General features: G+C 40.9%; 1 protein-coding gene across 1 annotated transcript in view; it reads left to right on the plus strand.

The window, feature by feature from the left end:
* Nucleotides 1–14,658, plus strand: part of PTPRG (protein tyrosine phosphatase, receptor type G) — a 386,788-nt gene that overhangs the window by 62,050 nt on the left and 310,080 nt on the right. The window lies entirely within an intron of this gene.

Genomic DNA, 14,658 nt, shown 5'->3' on the forward strand with positions numbered 1-14,658 from the left:
TACCTCTGTTGGCACTGTAGGGAGAGGTAAAGATATGCCTGCCTTCCAGGTGGCAGGGTGAGTAGGAGGGACAGACACTGCAGATGTTTTGCTTCTCCTCTTTCTGGCACAGCTCATTTGAGGATGAATTCTGCTCCTTTGCTCTGCACTTCACCTGCCATAAAATGGGTATAATAATACAGAGCAATAGAACCTACTTGTCATGCTCTATTTCAGCAGGATCTTGGCTTAGGACCTTTACCCTTAGACTGTGCAAAGATGCAAGTTCTAGCTTACAGGTATATGTGAGGCTTAGTGAAGTTTAGTTTCGCCTTTTCTTTGAGTTTGCATAAAAATGATGAAGTTTCCATTCCTGCTTCTCATTCAATAGCACAAGCTGGGATTCATAACACTGCAAGGGAAATATTAATTTAAGAGAAAAATCCTTTTCCTCCACTTTAAATTAAATTTAAAATGAAGGAAGACATCTCTGTTCCTCCCATGGTAATCTTTCTTTTGTTTTTAATACAACGTATTATAACGTCATAAATAGAAATGTAATCTTATTAAAAGACACGCAGCAAGTGCTACATTATTAGAAATTTTTTTAAAAGAATAATTTGACCAAGTTGAAATATTAATGTATCTGGCTGGAAATTGCAGTTTTTTACTAGGGCATAGTCATTTTTTTAAAAAGCAAATTAAAGTATATATATTTTAAATAAGTCAAATTTCCAGTAGTGCCAGCCTTTTATTAGCATATTTTGACATCAGTATTTTTTAAAACAAATCTCTACTATTTATTCATATGTAAAGTAAAAAAAAAAAAAAAATTAAAAATATTTCTTTTTTTTTTCCTGCCCCCTTTCCCTCCTGTAAATATGGTCTGCAATGTCTGTAAGTGGAGTAGAAACAAAATTATATTAAATCTCAATTTGACTGTCCCTTGGCTTTTATGTAGTTCAAATAAACTTACATCAACCCAAGGCCCTTGCCTGTGCATGACATGGTGTGTGTGTGTGTAACACCTTCTCACTTACCTAATTCTCAGGGGTATGAATGCAGAGTCTGCTGAATATCTCAGCTGTGTTAGACCTCAATGGTAACCAAGAACTTGCAGCTCTTTCAAGGATTTCTTTCCTCCCGACTTGATGTATTCCTTACTGTGACCTGTGAAGCACCTTTTTCCTTTTTCTTACCTTACCTATACTGAAAATAATGAATAGTGATTGATTACATATTGCTTAATGGGCTCTAATAAATTTACACTTACAATAAAATTCTCAAATGAAGTGTTTCCAGCTAAACTGGGTCCGGTTCCTTTGCAGTTAACACTCTCTACTGCAGTGGAGTGGCTCAAAATTGCAGAAGCAGCCTCCTGCTCTGTGGCTTTTGTTGTTATTGCAGTATTTAGACTTACAGAGTGGGTTACTGATAAGGAAATAATCAGTGCCATCGCAGATCATGACGGATACTCAGCGATAACTTCAACAGTCCCTGGCCCTTAGTGCAACACCAGTCCATGTGATGTTTCTGTTGCTGCTTGTGTTGTCCTGTCCCCAGTCTGCCCTGGCAGTGCTGCTCTGCAGTCCCAAATTCCTGTTTCTGCCCTTCTGCTCCAGCTGCCTGGAGCCAGGAGAGGCTGTTATTGTGTTCCTGCCCAAAAGGGTTTATTTTTTTGACTGCTATCAGACCTGCCACCTAAATGTGGTCTTCAACACAGACCATACTGTGTCTGAGCGTTTTGCATTCTTTCTATGTAGCATTTCTAAGAAATAGTCTTCCTACTCTGTCCCCCTAGCTGCATATCTCCCAGGGTTCTATCCCTGAGCAGTCTGAAGGATCTTCACTGGTCTCTTTAGCAAGTTGCTGGTCAGACTGGTTTTCAAGTCTGTCTCTCTGAGTCTGGACCTGTTTATTGCACCAACCTCCTTCACATTCCCTGTGGCTCAGTCTTGTTGCTGAGTCCAGCTGAGGCTGACTCTGGTCCCTTGCTGCTGTTCAGTTTTGAAGCCTCAGACTCTGTGCTTCCTTCCTGTGTATTGAGGAATGTATGAGGATTGTTTGCTGGGATATTTTTGGGGTGTTGGGTGATTGTGTTTTGGAGTGCCAAAATCCTGGCAAGTCCTAGTATCCATCTTAATAGGATAATGGTTTGAGCCATCTCTGTTGGAAGTTAAGCTTCTTGCAGGTTCTTGGTATTTCAGCAGATCTGCTTAAACGAACTTCTTATCTCATGTTTATATCTTTTATTTCCTTTCAGAGCAGTGCTGTAACCAGAGGGATACACTCCATGTGAGTGTATGATGAGTGGATGATCTTTATATATGCTGTGTTAAGATGGATCATATCAGTTGCCAAATGTGCTCTATGCCAGTCTTTCTTTTCCTGCAGCTTTAAATCTAATCACATACAGTAGATGATATTTTACTAATCATTGTTACCATTTTTTATATCTATTTCAAATCTGTGTTCAAATCTGATTTGGCTGTCGGTTGGCAAGTAGCTTGGGTGTATAGGTGCCTCTTTGTAATACATCAGTTTGTTCATCAGACAAAATTACTATGTCAAGAGTCCTCTCCCTCCCCCTCCCTGAAATTTTGATACATTTTTTTTTTTTTTGAAGAAGTCATGAAAGGATTTAAATCCAAAGCTGAAAAGCCTGACTGGAACTGATTGCTTTGAGCTTCTTGTTTACAAAATACGAATTGGGGGTAAAAAGAAGAAAGACAACAAGAGGTTTTCTTTTGAATAGTCTTACTTCTGATTTCTCTAGCAAAGGCTGTGGTGTGTATGGTGAATGTAAAAAAGAATATCAATAAAAGCATTTTTAATGGTGAACAGCTTTTTTTTTTTGAGGAAAACTCATTTGTTATAGTCTGTGCACTATTGATAGAAGTTCTTCATAGTTGTAAGATGCAGCTTTGCAGATCCCTGTCATGGATAGGATGAATGCTGTCACAGAGCAAGCTCTGATATGCTGTGAATATTTCATGCATTTGTTACTTAAAAAGTAATTTCCTTATAGTAATGTATTTTTAAATTGCTTAGAGTAAAAGAGAATATGTTTTGATAGGGATATCTCCTTTTTGTGGACAAACTAGAACATAGGATATTGCCATGAAGAAATCTTGTAAGTATTGCATAAAAGGATGAATCTGTTTAACACTGACAGTGGCTGTACAAGAGATGGAATATTGTTGCAGCTCACAGTGAAAACATAAAAGAAACAGCATAGAATACAGAAATAGCAACTGCGGAACACGTGCACACTTTGGAATTAACTTGCCTGGGGGGAGTTATCTTCTTGAGTAATTAAACTTTCTGTGGGTATTGAGGACCATTCTGGGGCTTTCTGAGTCAAGTGGGGACTAAGTACAAAGCTGTATTATAATTAAATAGCCAAGCAATCTGCTTGGGAAGTGAGAAACCTGCAGCAGTCAACAACCTTGTTTCCTGCAGGTGGGCTGAAGTCTTCATGAGGGTTCTTATGATCCTTAAGAAAACAATTACATTTGTCAGGCTATGGGCTCTACACCAGATTCATCCAGTCTTTCAAGGCACAGTGCTTTTGTTTGTGGTTTTTAGTAATTTAAGTGCTTATAATAACTGTAGGATTAGTAACACTGGAAATGGGAATGTTGCAGAGTGGTTGAGACTGGAGTGGGAAGGGAGCAGGTTCTGTGCCTGAGCCTTCCCGAGGTGCTCTGGGGGAAGTGAAAGTTTGGATGTTGAGCGTGCAGCTCCCCAGCTGTCTTCTACCCATGCCAGGACTGAGTTCTCTCTGGTTGGCCTGGCAGTGTGGGACCTGCTCGGGTTGGTTGGAAGGCTGTGTGCCTTTCTCCTGCTGATCCCTTTTGCTCTGGTCTCCACTCTCAGCCAGAGCCGATCTGCAGAGGCACTCAAGCAAATCATGTGTTGTTTCCAGCACTTGTATGCACTGAGCATCTCCTCTCAAACCTGCCCCTTGCTTAAATGATTGTGTTCATTTGAGCTCCCACCGGGGCCTGCCACAAGGTGAAAGCATCCCTTTGTTCTTTGCAGAGCTCTTCATCTCCTCCTCTTTCACTCTTGAGCTGTGAGAGCACTTCTTGCCTGAAGATCAACACTTCTGAGTGCTCTAAAATCTAGCTCTTTATGAGGCTTGTTATGAAAATTGATGTATGAAACAAGGAGGTAGAAGGTGGAGTGGAGCATTGGAGAATTGAGAGAATGAACATGAGCACACCAAGGCCTGGCCAGGCAGGGCTGAGCAGCCTTGTGGCTTGGCTGTCCAGGCCAGTACAGAGTAGGGCACAAGGTTGATGTTAAAGATGCCTTGATTCATTCCATATGTCATCCCCTGTCATCCCTCCCTCCCCTGCCCCAGGTCTTAGATTTTTTTGTTAAAAATGAATTTATTTCTTTTGAGTAATGGGCCTCAAACAGCATGTGGCACTGCAGTGACAGCCTTGCCAAAAACTGTCTAAAACTGAGTTATTGCTTCCAGTATCTCTGTGCATGTGCCCCAGGATAGCAATTGCCTTTTTCTGCAGTGGTATTGCAGCATGAACTTTCATCTAATTCATTATCCACCCTAATACTCAAGTCTTTCTGCATTACTGCTTTCTAAACAGCACTCTCTCACTTCATTCCTGCACTGATTATTATTTCTCCCCAACTGCACAGCCTTACATCTATCTTCAGTGGAATGTCTCACTTACATCAGCCCATTTCGCTGAGCTTGCCAGGCAGCTGAATATTTTTGAGGCATTCTTGCTTCTCCTCCTCTTGGTTTAGCATCATTTACGTTTACAGAGTGTGGCGTTAGCTTTGTCCTACAGATGGTTAAATTGGTTGTATGGAAAGAACAGTGACATCATGCCTTCTCAGCCCATGCTGCATGCCACCACTGCATCATTACAAAGGGAGCACCATTGCTGGCAATTTTTGTCTATTTACTTCATCTGAGCTCTGTTACTGCTTTTATTTCTGTGCTTGCTGCCGAAGTGCTGTTGCTCTTTGTAGTGTGAGGTTCCGTGTCAAGGTCTTTATTGCGTTCTCTGGAGACAAATGACCGAGGAACCAAGTATTAGTTTTGGATCCTAAACAGCACCAGACCTTCCTGCTGGGAAATGTCCAGAAAAATTCTTGCCTGGGTGAAAAACTAATGGTGAACTGCAAAGCAAAGATGGAAGTTTGGTTCAGTTTACAGATCAGCTCTGTAGTATTTATAGTGTCTTTTCCCTTTGAACAATGCAACTTGGAAGGAAAGGAGAGAGTTCTCAGAATGGTAGGTCACGTTTTTGGGGCATATATCCCAGACTAACAACTTGTTCAGTCAGCACACACACACAAAAAATCTCTATTTATGTCAGTTTCCACTTTAGATTTATATTTTGGGAAATAAATGTGGATTAAACCCTTTGCAACAAAATCTGTATGTAATGCAAGCTGTCAGCATAAAAAAGATGAAAAAACCCTTGTTTTGTAGATCATAAGCCAAATTAACCACATTTTTACACAAATAAAAATGAGTGCTTGTTTGCTTGGTTCTACTCAGCTTTTAAGTTTGATCCCAAAATAATTTTTGTGGATCTGGCTGAAATTGCTGTCACATGCTGAAGGCACTAAATCTGGCTACCTGGGCACTACTGATCTGTTTCAGTGCAGAGTGATACAAATCTCAAGTTATTTTTGCTCAGTCCAGGAGAATGCTGGTTTACGCTCTTCCATCTTTCCTCCAGGTGATTGTGCAGCTGTAGGTGGCGAGGCCTGACTGCAAACTGAGAGGAAGATATCTCACAGTGGGACTAGAGCATTTCTCCTTTCTTTTCTTAAATAGTTCTTTATTGAGCTTTCCACCTTCTGCATTAATTTGAGAGCCTGAACCAAATAACCAGGAAGAGATTGATGTGGCCTCACTTTATTTCCCACAGTCAATAAATTGTTAAATGGGCCAAAGGACACGGGTTAAAAAAATCATTTTGTATAAAGAATGAGGAATTTTTATTAGCTGACGAGCCCCTGTCTCTGAAGACTTTATAATGGAACATGTTTGATTTCATGCCATGCAGTGGGAGCAGCTCTGTTGGCTTCATAAAGCGCCTCAGTGTTCTCTGTGTGCCTGAAATGAGCACTGTGCCCTGCATGTGCTGCTGAATGAATGCTGGGCTTGCTGCTCCTTGTGAGTTAGAGGCAGGTGAGTTTGAAGGGGTGCCTTGGAGTGAGGACTCCACACTCTTGTCTGTACTGAACCCTTCCACAGGAGCACAGCCCCCCACTGGGGACTCTGCCAAAATTTAGCAGAGAAGACCCTGGGTTGTAGATAGATGCTTGTCTCTGCTGATGGAATGCAAGGGTGGTTTTAATGGGATGATGGTAGGAGTGAATGAAATTGTAGGCTACCTATGGGGAGGCAAGAATGTGTCTGGCAAGGTGGCACCGTGGGTGGACAGAAGTCACATGGTCCCTGCTATGGTTATTTGGATGAGTCTAATATTTTTTTTTTTTTACTCAGATACTTCTTGTACTTAGGGGAATCCATTTTGAAAATGTTATAAGGCTGTACTACCACAAATGCTGGCAGAGGACACAAGCAAATTACCTCTAGAGCCCAAAGATGGAACTGCTGATTTTGCAAAAGTTTGTGTGTTTTTGTGAGTGTTACTGGGTTTAGTGAAACGACAGTGGTATGATTCTGCATTAAACAAGGAATTGGAAGTACAAAATACTTGATTAAGGTCACACTTATTTGCTATTTAGAGCACACTGTGTGTGCTGCAGCACCTGATTATGTGAGAATGAGAGTGAAACAAGTGGTTCTGGCCACAGCATATACTGTTGTAAAACCCTTAAGGTTTGGGTACTTGGAATAAAGCAAGAAGTGAAATAAAGCCCTATTTGGCCATTGTTAATTCATGGTACAAACTCCATTATACATGTGTGGTTTACACGTTTCCTGGATAAACCATACCATGAATGAAGGAACCAAGTTGGCCCCTTCTCAGTGTGTCTAGGCTGAGGAATTCAAGTCTCTTCAGCACAAATACACTGGATTTCAACTAGTTCTAAGTTTGACTTCAAGCTTGCCCTTGGGGAGATAGTGCAGAGACATTGGAGCTGGCTGTGTGAGGAGTCATTTTGCCCCTATGCCTGGGTTTTCATTGCCTGGGTTCACTCTGGTTACTCTAGGTACTGGATAATTGAGTTTATCTGTTTTCTCCCTAGTATCTGCTGTGATTCTGTCAGCACTGGCTGAGAGAGCATCAGCTTTCCTGTGGAGGTCAGCCTTGCATGTGAACCTGTGCTCTGAAGTTTTATTTCTGTGTTTGCATCACTCATTGTTATGAATAAAATTCAGAGGTGGCATAACCCTTCTGAAGTACAGCATGAAGAGAGGATGAACAAGGATGAGGTTTCCTCCTTTTAAGAAATGCAGATAATGATGGTTAACAGAAGTCTGAGGGACTGTGAAGGATGCAGAGACCAAGAGTTTTCAAGGTTACAGAGTTTCCAGGTGCTCCCAATTATTTTTCTGTCTGTCTACCAAAATCAGAAGTGTCTAAAAGGAGTCCAGTTTTTAGGATGTAATGTGCTTTAGTCTTCTTTAAGGTATCTTAGCTCAGATGCCTAGAATACCAGTCTGTTTGAAAACTTTGTCTTAAAGGTAAATGGAGTGTATTTCTGCACGCAGAGAGTGTCAGGGAACAGTTTGGTGGGATAAGGGTTTTACACAAGGCGGGGTTTGATGTGTCTGCAGTGTTGGGGGATGAATGTTTCTGAAGCTGGGGTGCTGAGACTTCATTTCTTCAGCTGTCACCTTCATCACATGCTGTTGCAGTGTGACATGAACAGCAGCCCCTCCTTTCCTGGAGGAGCAGTGCAGTTGTCTGGGCTATTTTTTTCTGCACTTTCTTCAGGGGAAAAGTTAACAGACTGCTTTGTTGTGGTTTTTTTTTTTTTCATGACACATTGCTCACACACGGGTAGATTGGAGTTCATGAGGCAGAGTCTGAAAACCCTTAGTCTGAGGGTATTGCCCAGGTTCTATGGTAGAAGCTGTGCTGAAGGGCACCGTCCTCTTGGAAGGGGTGATGTTGCAGTGGGTTTAATTTATGTGGTTTTATCTTGAGTTGGAAATTGTTGGCACTGTTTGTTATCTGGCTGACTGTTTATTCCTAGCAGAAGTGCTGCAGGTGATGCCAGTTGACATCAGAGGTCCAAATTTACCAGCTATGTCATATCTTGCGCAGCTGATGCCAGCAAAGTGTAAGCCATGAAAATGCAAAATCAAGCCCTTTCTAATCAACCAGCAGCATCTGTGTCTTCCTGGCCTCCCAAGCTTCTTTTTTTTCTGAGTCCCCTTAATGGAGCATCATTAATGCAACTTGAAGTTGCCGTACTGTCTTGCTAATGAGCTTTGCTCATCTCGCTTATAAAGCCAGGCAGGCTGAGAGCAGGATCTGTGGGAACTCCTGGCTGGGGAGACTGGTTTACTTTTCTTTGGAAGGGCATCTGCTCCATGGGAGAGTGGCCAATGGCACTGGGCATCACAGTCCATGGTCTGTTTTGGAATAAGGCTGGCTCTGATGCAGGAGACTTTCTTGTCACCCTTAAACCCCATCTCTTGTAATATAAGGAAAAGCCTGCAATGAAAATCTCTTCTCTCTTACCTGTCCACACCAGCTCTGCTGCTCAGGGATTTGAATAGTGTTGGTACATTGCAATAATACAAAATTGCATTACACTCAACTCACTGGCTATGAACACAACAGGTTACCAAGGGTTAATGCACCTGGTGACTGGTGTATTCATGTTTGGGATAAGGGCTTTTAATTCTGCTAGTTAATTTAATCCCCACAGTTTGACAGCGTGTTCCCTGGACGATTTTTCATCTTCAAATTGCAGTCTGCTGGTTAGTTCCTGTAGAGGCCTGCTGTGCTCTGCATTTATGTTCTTGTTCTTAGGATTTGTGCTGTTACCACATCATCTGTCAGGCACGTGAATAGCGGAGAATGACTGGTGTGAAAAGTCCACTTGTTAGTTTTAGGAATAGACCTGTGGATTCTCCTTGTACAGGAATTAAGGGGCTGTCTGGGTGACTGTCATCTGGGAAAGGGATATATGTCTCTTGACAGATGTAGCATCTGGGTATCTGTTATTTCACTTACGTTGTGAGAAACTTGTCATTTTTAAGTCCCATATTTCATTAATGGAAAGCTGTGAAAATTGCCCGTGTGCTCACAGGAGAATAAATTTTGGCTTTTATCTGATAATCAGAAGAAATCTCTGCAGCATAATCAAAGGATGAAGCCTCATTCAGAATAGAATTTGTTGATGCTTTCTGACCACCATATGTTGTTTTAACTTTCATCCTTCTTTGGCAAGATATGAAATAATCTGCAAAATATGGAGACCCACGTCTGAAGAGTCTGTTTAAAAGTAATACACTATCAAAATGGATTAGCTGTGCCTGAAATATTTCTAGATTTATTTGCTGTCAAAGGGTAGTAAAATATTTAAGGCAAATGACCTAGTCATGTTTAGGAATTTGACCATAAAAGAGCCTAGAGAGATGAATTTACCATTATTTATATAAATTGTACAAAATATTTCAATTGTTAAATATTATAAATTTATTATCTATCAGTTTTTTCTTCCTTCTTTCTTTTTCCCTTCTGGCCCATTTGGCAACATTTATTCTAAGAAATTGCCTGGAAGCCTGAACTCTTTTCAGCAGAATGTGTTACAGCAGAGTTGCAATGTCTCCAGCTCACCTGCTTCTCTTTAGCAGAGTCCAATTAAAAATACAGTGAGTGCACCTAGATGAAGATGCTGCTTTTTTTCTGGTGAGGCTTTCTTGAAGCTTTAGGCTTGCAGATGGCTAAATGTCTTGGGTCACTCATCTCTTTAACTCTGTTTAAGAGATGATACAAAAGCCCTTCAGGTAATGTTTCCGTGCCCCCACTCCCTTTTAAAATGCATTGCTCTGCAGACTTCAAGAAAATAGTGCTTTTCTTGATTTTGGACAGTTTCTTTTCTGCAGGCATTGATTTGATACAGAACTAATTCTAGAATTCCTTATGATTTCGTAATTTTTTGTTACACATGAATAAGATTTATTTTCTTTAACTCCCCTTCTTTAAGTGTTTTCATAATGTGACACTACTCCAGACTCCAATAGTCAAATCTCTGTCTCCAAAGGTGAGCTTGTAGCACCACATTGAAGTACATCAGTTAACAAGTTTGTACACATTAGGGACTAGGACTAAAACTGTGATTCAGCTGCTACTGCAGTCCAAAGTGGCAAGTCAGAATGATTATGAGCTGGGCAATGTGTGTACCTTTGAATTTGTACCATTTTAATTGCAACAGCTGAAAACAGATTTGTGTGCAACCCTCATCTTCAAAGAAAGCTTAAAAGAATCTGAGTTTGTCACATGATCTAGTTAATCTACCATCATAACTAATGATTTCACCATTCAGACATAACATATCGACCTTAAAGGATTTTTCTTTCATAGCTGATGGCTTGATACCTTTTAAACACTAATGCTGAGGGTATAATCTCCCTGAATAGTGTAATAGCTTTATATTTAAAGTAGATTGGGGATAAAATTTTGTGTTTTCATGTCAGCCATGAACCACCAGTAAGGTATTCAGGCAGGAATTACCTTATCGTACCTTTGAGGGCACTTATCAAATAATTTTTATTGTAAAGTTAATACGTTGAGACAGAGTGAATGGGGAGCTGATCAGAATGCTGAGGCATATCCAGCACTGCATTGCTTTCACTGTCCGCAGATCTGCGGCAGGGGCTGATTCATTTACCACATCATCTGAAATCATGTAGCGTTCAGTACCCATTAAAATTATATGAAATTGTGTGTAAGAGATTTCTCCATGTTAGCTCTGAAGGATCCTCTCTCTCCTTGCGGCAGCAGCGCTGGCGGGCTCAGCACAGCTCCACGGGCTGCAGGTGTTCCGCCTCATGGGCACCGGGACGGCCCCGGCAGCCAGGGGAGCTGCTCAGGGTTTAATTTCACGCTTGTGTATCTGAGTGTATGATCAGTCCCTTTGTCTTTTAATCGTGTATCTGCACGTCTCAGACCATGTATTATGGCATTCATTTCTCCTCTGCCATCAGCACTGGCGTGATGTATCAAATGAAACCTTGCAGGGCAAGGGCTTCTGCTGCCCCTTTTCTGCCTCCTGCTCTGTGTGTGTGTGTTCCACCCCTCTAATTTGGCTGTTCCATGTTGAGCCTTCCTGGAGCGTGTTCCTGCCCCTCCTATTGTGCCGATTTCCACTTCCCCAACTTTTGCAGGGTTCCCAGAAGATAGGAGCTTCCCCCTGTTTGCTCTGTGTCGGACCAGCCGGTCTAATTGCTGGCTTTTCTCCAGCATCCAGCTCTGCAGGAGTGGAGCAGGAAACCACTTGGCTGCTCCCTGTGTGGGAACTGTTAACTGTCTCCCAGCTGAGAAAGATTGTGGAAACCTGTAATGATTGGTGCTAATAAACGTAACTTAAATATTTTCTCCAAAACTTGTTCCAGTGTTAGAAACACTGGAAGATGTCTGTTGATTTTAAGTCCCTTATTTGCACGTAGATCTTCTGAAACTGAGGAATTGGAGCATTTACAAAAATAGATAAATGTACTCTAATGACTGGAGCTGAACAGAATATTTTAGCTCTATGTATTTTCAGTGAAAGAAGCAGATGTTGTAACACCAAGATGCCTGTTAAATTTTCATTCGTGGTGTCAACTTGTTTTGGTCAGAAGATACATCCCCAGCCTCCCCCAAAATCTGAAAAACATAGCGATTCTACCTGAAACAGAGGATGGTTTTGATGTATGAAGCACTTCCTTTTTTGAAATAACTTGACTTGAATGCTTTGGCTCTTCCAGACTTTTATCTGAAAAGTCACTGCGTACTCTGTTCTGTACCTTGCACCTCTTGAGTGTGAGAGAGTCCATTGACCCCAGTTGACACCAAAGAACAAAAGCACCATGAGATTGAGTCTGTGGTTTCCTGATGACTTTACCAGTATAAGATATTGCCAACAATAGCTGTTTGTTCCCACAGTGTTCTCTTGGAGTGTTTTCGTGGCCTCATGAAGTGCATAGCTGTGCTGTGAACGCAGGGGAATGGAGCCAACAGAGGGATGAAGGTGGTGTCGTGTCAGGATTTTTGAAGGAGACAGACCATTACTTTTCCAGTTCACAGCATGACCAGGGATCTTGACCTGTCATCCTTTTCCCAGAGTTTCTGCAGTTACCCAGTAAACATAGTTGCTAAATCTCTAAATTGCTGATGACTACTGAATTACTGCATCTTTTAAGTGGACTATTGACATTAATGTTGGGCTGTCTAGCAGTGATGAAGGATTTTATTTAGAACAAGATGTTCTAATTTCTTTCTTTTTCAGTCCTATAGAAGGTATTTAGCAGTATAACCAGCAAGTCACTTCCCATAGTTCTCTTGAAAAATACTTGAGCTCCCCTCCTGGTTTGTAACATCCTTGATGGTGGAAATAAATTTGTGTACAGCATGGCTCTTCACCTTTCATAGGCATAAATAAGTACACAAATCTATTAAGTGTCTTTGCAGAAAACTAAAACTGTGTATTTTCATAAGAATGTCAGGTTTATAATTGCATAAATAAGATGCTGACTGAAGCAAATGTTTAATTTCACTTTAAAGTTAGGCATTCATAAAAGCTTGGATTTGCATAATTTAATTTTCTCACAGAGGACACTGAAAATCAATGGTATGATTCATGGCCATGCCATGGTTACCATGAGGCTTTTTTTGATGGTTCCAGCTAAAAGTACAAAGATGTTTACAACTTCAGATGTTTTGCGCTGGCTCGGAGCATTTGTACCTTCAACAAATATAGATTGTTTAGACTCAGTTTCTTTCTCTGGAGGGTAAGGCACACAGAAGGGCTTATGGAAGAGATACCTGCAGGAGTATCTTATTCTTTGGAGGAGGCAGTGTGCAACCTTCCTTCTGCCTGAAGGACTCAGATTTTCTGGGCAACAAAAATCCTTCTCTGTATAGAGAATGCTCAGAAGAAAGCTGCTGTTGTCTTTGATTTTGTAACAAGGAGGGACTTTAGAAGTATTTCTCTGCATGTGTAATTTTTTTTAAGTGAATAATTGGTCCTTTTTTTTTTTTTTTCTGATAGCCTTTCCAGCCATCCACCTAGGCTATTCCTATGTTTTCTTCCTTGGGCTTTTCATAGTCTCTGATCTTTGCTTAGTTTTTTTTGCCAAGAGTGTTTAGGTCTTCTCATCCCATACTTGTTCTTTCCTGTTGAAATGAGTGCCTGTTGTCTCTCAACCATGTAGACATACAAAAATAAATTAAAGAAATAAAAAATAAAGGATGAAAATAAGATGTTCAATTTAGTATTTTTAAAGAGGAAAATAAGGTATGTGAGGTAGTGTTGCCTATAAAAACTGGTAGCATGATGTGTTTCCAGTGTTTCTAGTTCACAGCTTGGAGTGAATTAGCATTTAGGAAGTTGCCAAGAAATCTGGAAAAATCATTCAAATTGCACAATTAGTACCTTTGCTCACACAAGAGAAAATCTGGCAGGGCCAAACCCGTACTGCCTTTCCTGAAATTGCATGATTTTTCCTACTACTTCAGGATTCCAAAATCTGTAGAAATCCATGATCCACGTTGCAGAGGGAAGGTTGTGCACAGAGCAGTTTAGCACACATGGGTAACCTTGGGCTCAGCGTGTTCTCTGCTACTGTGGTGCAAGGGGGTGTCACCCAGAAGCTTCTCAAAGGGAAAGAAAGGCAAACTGAGTAACTGGTGCATGATGTTCAATAAAGTCCTGTTCCAGGCTTCATTTCAGCCCAGCTGTAATTGGCCTGGGAACAGAAGGGAAAGCAGTGCTTGGTAACTGCATATGGGTAGCAGTGCTTTACGTTGTTTTCTGAAGTTTTATTTTGAATTATTCAGCTGGTTTCTTACTGATCAAATAAGTGGTTTGGTAGCAGTTGGACTTAAATTTCCATAAAGCCATTCGGTGCATGCTTGTTCCTCACATTCCTTGTCTGTTGATATAAGGTCTTTTCTGTTTGTGTGCATTTATTATAGCACAAAAGTTTTCAGTTGGGCTCTGAGAAAGGCAGCTGAATTTTTTACAGACTTTCTACTGACATTTGTGAATTCACACACCTCCAGTTTGGTTCAGTCAGATGCGTAGAAACAATAAGCAAAATTTGCACATAAAAAGCTCAAATATCCAACGACCTCATGGAAGCAATGCATTCCTTTAGAAGAGAAAAAATAAATATTATCTGAGGTATAAAACCCAAATAAAGTCCTGGGATGGAATGTAGGATGGATTCTTTTCTGGTTTAGTTGATTAATTTAATACCTTCTAGCCTGTGGAGTTTTACAAAGATTTCTTTACTCCTGCCCTCTCCCTTGGTCATATGTCATGGCTGGTACTTGTTTGTTTGTGTATATTTCCTTGTGGAAATTATTGGAGTTGCACAGAAACGTGCCAGACCAGAATAATGGCATTAGTGAGTCCTGGCTTCTGTGAATCACCTCTGGATGGTGGGTTTTCACTGGTGAGGAACACGCCTGTTTAATTTTTTTGAGCAATACCAAGTTTGCAGTCTCTGCTTAGCAAAGAATTAAGCTTCGCAATGTAAACTCCAGGGAGTAA

The sequence above is a fragment of the Corapipo altera genome, unplaced genomic scaffold (genome assembly GCF_003945725.1).
Source record: "Corapipo altera isolate COAL_440 unplaced genomic scaffold, ASM394572v1 55, whole genome shotgun sequence".
NCBI classification, from domain to species: Eukaryota; Metazoa; Chordata; class Aves; order Passeriformes; family Pipridae; genus Corapipo; species Corapipo altera.